Below are 5,595 nucleotides of genomic sequence, written 5' to 3' on the forward strand. Positions count from 1 at the left end.
AGCAAAAAGGAGGCTGAGCGAGGGATCAGGGAGAGCAAGGGAAAGGCGCGAGGGCATAAAGTATATGTTTTGTACGCATACATGCTAGGCGCTCTCCGTAATTATAAATATAGGTCTACTGGATAAATGTTTATTATGGAAATCTCATGCTGAGATACCCCCTAACCATTTTAAATCATATTCATCACAAAATATAAACTTTTCTGGTGAGATATTGCCGCATGCGCTAACACCACATAACGTAGCCAGATTGTGCTACTGGCTGGTATGCGCAGCCAAGGCGACAGATATCCAGCATCCAAGTTGTAGGCTTTTAGGCCACCTCGTCCCCCGCCGGTGGCCCCCAGTCTCCGTCAGATAACTCTGACAATAACCCTTCCGCGACCGAAAATAATTTCTTTTTGTTTACGTATTTTAGTAATGCTGAATTCAAGTTACCATGGTATATGCCGATTGTATTACCCATAGCCATAGCTATAGCGATAAATAGGAAAAAACAAGACAAGCGCCAGTGCAGCACTCGGTAAGTTATTAGTAAGCACTGGTATAGTGTTTTCCGGTGGTATATTTGTATGACGGGGCCTAAGGTCCGTCAGCCACCTATATATATATGTGGTAATAATAGAATAGTGTAGAATGATGGGCCGCAAGGCCACATATTATTATTTGCATGACGGGGCGAAGGCCCAACCTATATAGTATTGTAATAATAGAAATAGTGTATGATTGGGGCCGTCAAAGCCACAATATAGTTAATGTGTATGACGGGGGCGTAAAGGCACCTACTAAATAGTATTGTAATAATAGAATAGTGTTATGGATGGGACCGCAAGGCCACACATATAGTATTGTGTATGATGGGGGTCTAAGGGCCTCTATATAAATCAAAGGAGCTAAAGTATAACAAGGAGAGGAAGCGCGATTGGATGGTACTTCCGCCTCAAAGCGGCCATCTCATGGACATAATCACTTGAAACGGCTGTGCAGACCGAGACGCAAAGACAATAGAACACCTAATCTGTTTCTAGGGCTCTGCCGAACCCAAGATTGTGGGCGCAGATATGGCGCGCTTCCTCTCCTTGTATATTTAGCTCCTTGCTATATAGTAGTGTGTGGTAAGTCCTTGGTTGTTAAAGCTCAATGTCACATGGGCGCGGACTGTCACGGATTAGTCGCGGCGGATGGGGGCAGGATCTCCCGTACCGTAAAATGTTTATAATCCGGGCGATCCGGGTCGAAAAAAAAGCATCAATCGGGCCGGAATCGGCCCGGACGCAGCACGCAGCGGCCACGGACCATCCTGGATTGATGGCCCGGATGAACCGGCCCGCAGCACGGAGTCACTACGGACCGCCCCGGAACTCGCCGCCAGGACTGCCTCGGACCGCCACGTGACCTGATCGCGGCCTGGTCCGGCCGTCCTGGCCTCATCCGTGCTTCCCATCCGGTGTTGGGGTGCCGCTATGATCGCGTAGTGAATCCGTGGCGAACAAAACCGACACGGATGGCCACGGATGGGCCGGTTCGAACACGGTGGCCAACTACGGACTGTCCCGGACCTACCCAGCGGACTGTCCCCGGACCTAACCACGGACGCCCAGCGACCGTCCAGGACCACTCCGGATGTTGAAAACTTCCGGACCGTCCGCGGATCAGCCCCGGCAATTTTAAACATGTTTAAAACATCCGGGCGTCATCCCCGATGCGCCGGACCAGTCAAGGACCACGCCGACGCGGGAGCCGACCGTTCGCAGGACCGTCCAAGGACCCAACAAGGATCCCGCCCGGATCAGTCCGCGGCAGCGTCCGCCCGGTCCGGAGGCTTGTGTGACTTTAGCTTTAAGCTATACCAGCCTTCAGCAAGAAAAGTAAGCTGCATCACTTAGCAGCAGTGTATTATTGAAGCCAGCGGGGCGCCTAGGCTCACCGGTGACTTAAGGTCACACTTGATGTGATATTGTCGGCCTGGGCAATTCGGAATTGGCTTTCGTATGGGCCGGTGTTGTTAGGTCAGTGGGTTAGACAAGCGTGACCTACCCTACGGCTTGTGTTTGAAGTCAACTAAACCACACGTGTTTTGATTCATTTGTCGCACTTACATCCTAATGCTTGCCCGCCGACTTAAAGTTATGGCCCCTTATATTGTGAAACGCTCGATATTTTAACGCTTGACGCAAGACACGAAAGTGAGGACAGTGGTTAATCGCAGACTGATATACGCTACTCCGCAGAGACACAGGTATCTGCAACAGTAGAGGTCCATGTCATCCCTACCCGCGCTCATAGTGGCGAAAATATCCTGGAGGGAAATAACGTTCTGGCACAGAAAATAGAGGTAAGAGGTAAGTATTCCTCATTATAGAGTACGATAATTCTCCTGCCGGAACGCCAATGCCATCTGTCCAGTAGAGTGTCAGGTCCCTGACCTATATCTACAGTAAACACTGCTGCACCTACGCAACTGCTCCATAAAGATGCGGTAAATTTACTGCCTCCTAAAATAAAGAGAGATGAAGCAGAAGCATCATAGGAATCAAACGAAGGCGCAACTAGTCTGGGCAATAGTAAGGAAAGGCCATTCCAGACGGCGATTGATACTAGACTCGCCTCAGAATCATGCAGTTTACTCTTTACAGAGTATGATAATACACTGAGAAAGGCACCGTATAACCGCGTCCGCTGCCAGTAGAACAACACAGGGCGACGTCAACTGATATATTCGTCACAATTTTCGACGATGGCGGCGCGAAGCCGCCTGCCGTCTTGTCTGCGCTCGTCGTCCTCTAAGCAACATATTCAAACAGGTTATTTTCCTCTGCCTGGTTAGAGGTGTGCTAAGAGCTCGGCGTAGATCGAATACTGCTGCTTCGCAAAAACTACACTGGCTAGCCTGCAGGAGCGAGGCATATCATGATTGGAGATCTGTAACACCACGGCGTATGCAGATCGCAACGTGCATGTGTTGCACCCCAAAACGCTTCAATAAACACAAAACCACGGATAAACATGAGTCTGACACGCTTCTGCGTGATACGAAGCCTGAAATGCACCAGGAGCGCCGGCGAATCGCCCGTTTCTGTAAACCGGGATTCGCCCGAATCATAAACATAAAGATAGAAAAAGATACACATATATTCAAAGAGTACATAATGGAAGACTGCCTCCCATCTATGTAAAACTCTTGATATATATCTACATATATATGTGTGTATGTGCGTGTGTGTGTGTGTGTGTGTGTTGCGTGCGTGCGTGGCGTGCGTGCGTGCGTGCGTGCGTGCGTGTGTGCGTGTGTGTGTGTGTGTGTGTGTGTGTGTGTGTGTGTGTGTGTGTATGTGTGTGTGTGTGGTCGCTATCAGTGGATATATATCCGCTGATAGCCTGTGCCAATGAAGGGCTTCAGCTGTTACTGTATTACCGGCGCGTGTAGCTCAGCGTACCTCAGGTCGTCAATCATGCGCCAGCAGAACTACAGGTGTACTCCTGCGACTGCTGCTGTTGCCACTGCTGTTGCTGTTGCTGCTGCTGCTGCTGCTGCTGCTACTGTTGCTGTTGCTACTGCTGGCATTGCTGCGGCGGCGGCTCCTGATAATGATAATTATAATGATGATGATGATGATGATGATGATGATGATGATGTTGTTGCTGCTGTTGATGTTACTGCTGATATTACTGCTCCTGTTGCGGCCAGCTGGCGCTTGGTCTACTAAGGGCCATCGGTGCGATGCGCACGTGCGTGCATGTGTATATTTAATTATTTATGTGTGAGTGCATGCGTGCATGCGTGTCTGTATGTGTGCGTTAGTGCACGTTCGCTTGAGAGCCGAGCACACAGAGCCTGCGTGCTGCGCCATGTTTCTATATAACGACTAAGTAGGTAAGATATTATTACTGCGTAGTTCATGATGGCTAAATAAACAACCATGTAACAGATGCGATTCATAACCAGCATGTTAGAGACAGCAAGTGGTCACAAAGGAACGAACACACAAGGTGAAAACAAATCTCACCTCCGATTCAAGCCAGCTGCTCCAATCGTTATTTCACACTAAAGCAGCTCATAACAGGGTGCATTAAAGGTAATATATACATAAAAGGTGTGATTGACATGAAGGTATATCAGGGCGTAAGATGGAAACATGTTGCATGATGGAAATATGATTGGAGAAAGAATAGGCTAAAATAAGAAATATACCCTTTAGTTTTCCGTGATATCTAATCATGATTTATGATTGTGTAAAATATAAAGTTAAAATCCCCTTAAATTAATTAGAAACGCAATTATTTTTATTATTCTTTGCGTTGTTAATGAGGATGAGTTAATAACCTAGCATACGGCTATTAGAATGACGCACACGTTCTATGTAAACAGGCGCCTGAAAATAAGCACCTGGATGTATGCATGTATGCGGACATTAGTAGGAAATTGCCTACACGTTGTGGCGCGGGCGCCATCTGCCAATGGATGTTCACATCTCAGCTTACTGACAAATAACTCGCTCGGTAAGGCCCGCGCACAGTAACGCACGCACACACGCGCGAGCAGTAACGCACGCACACGAGCCTGCACACGCACACGCACACTCACACGCACACGCATGCGGATACGGATACGAACACACGCACGCCCACGCACACGCACAGACGCACGCACACGCACGCAGGCACGGCACGCACGCACGTGCACATGTACTGGCTGGTATACGCAGCGGGGACCTTACATGCAATGCCTTCCTCCTTGTTCTTAAATGATGTCTACTTATGGAATGTTAACGTACAAACCTATGCTAGGATAACTCCTCTTCATTTTAAGTGCATCAACTTTGCAAAAGTCTATTTCTCTCGGGAGATATTGCGCACGCGCGCGCACCGTGTTAGGCGTGCAGTGCCGTCTGAATCAAACTTCTTAATATAGCTTGCTGAGGGGGAGAGGGGATGGAAGACTGATGAAATGCTGCAGGGAAGATAGCTGGGGCAGGTAAAACAAGGAGGCTGAGCGAGGGACAGGGGAGGCAAGGAGAAAGACGCGAGGGCATAAACTAGGTGTTTTGTTCCCTACATACTAGGGCGCTCTCCTAATTATAAACACAGTTCTGCGGATAAAGGTTTATTAGGGAAATCTATGCTGAGATATCCCCTAACCATTTTAAATGTATATTTATCACAAAATATAACTCCTCTAGTGAGATATTGCGCATGCGCTAACACACTAACGTGGCCAGATTGTGTACTGGCTGGTATACGCAGCGGGGACCTTACATGCAATGTCTTCCTCTTCTCTTAAATGATGTCTACATGTGGAATGTTATCAAATAAATCTATGCTAGGATAACTCCTCTTTATTTTAAATGCATAATCTTTGCAAAATGCGATTTATTCCGGGAGATATTGCGCATGCGCTAACACACTAACGTGGCCAGATTGTGTACTGGCTAGTATACGCAGCCGGGACCTTACATGCAAGGTCTTACTCTTCTCTTAAATGATGTCTACATGTGGAATGTTATCAAATAAATCTATGCTAGGATAACTCCTCTTTATTTTAAATGCATAATCTTTGCAAAATGCGATTTATTCCGGGAGATATTGCGCATGCGC

The sequence above is a fragment of the Priapulus caudatus genome, unplaced genomic scaffold (genome assembly GCF_000485595.1).
Source record: "Priapulus caudatus unplaced genomic scaffold, Priapulus_caudatus-5.0.1 Scaffold1428, whole genome shotgun sequence".
Lineage (NCBI taxonomy): Eukaryota > Metazoa > Priapulida > Priapulimorpha > Priapulimorphida > Priapulidae > Priapulus > Priapulus caudatus.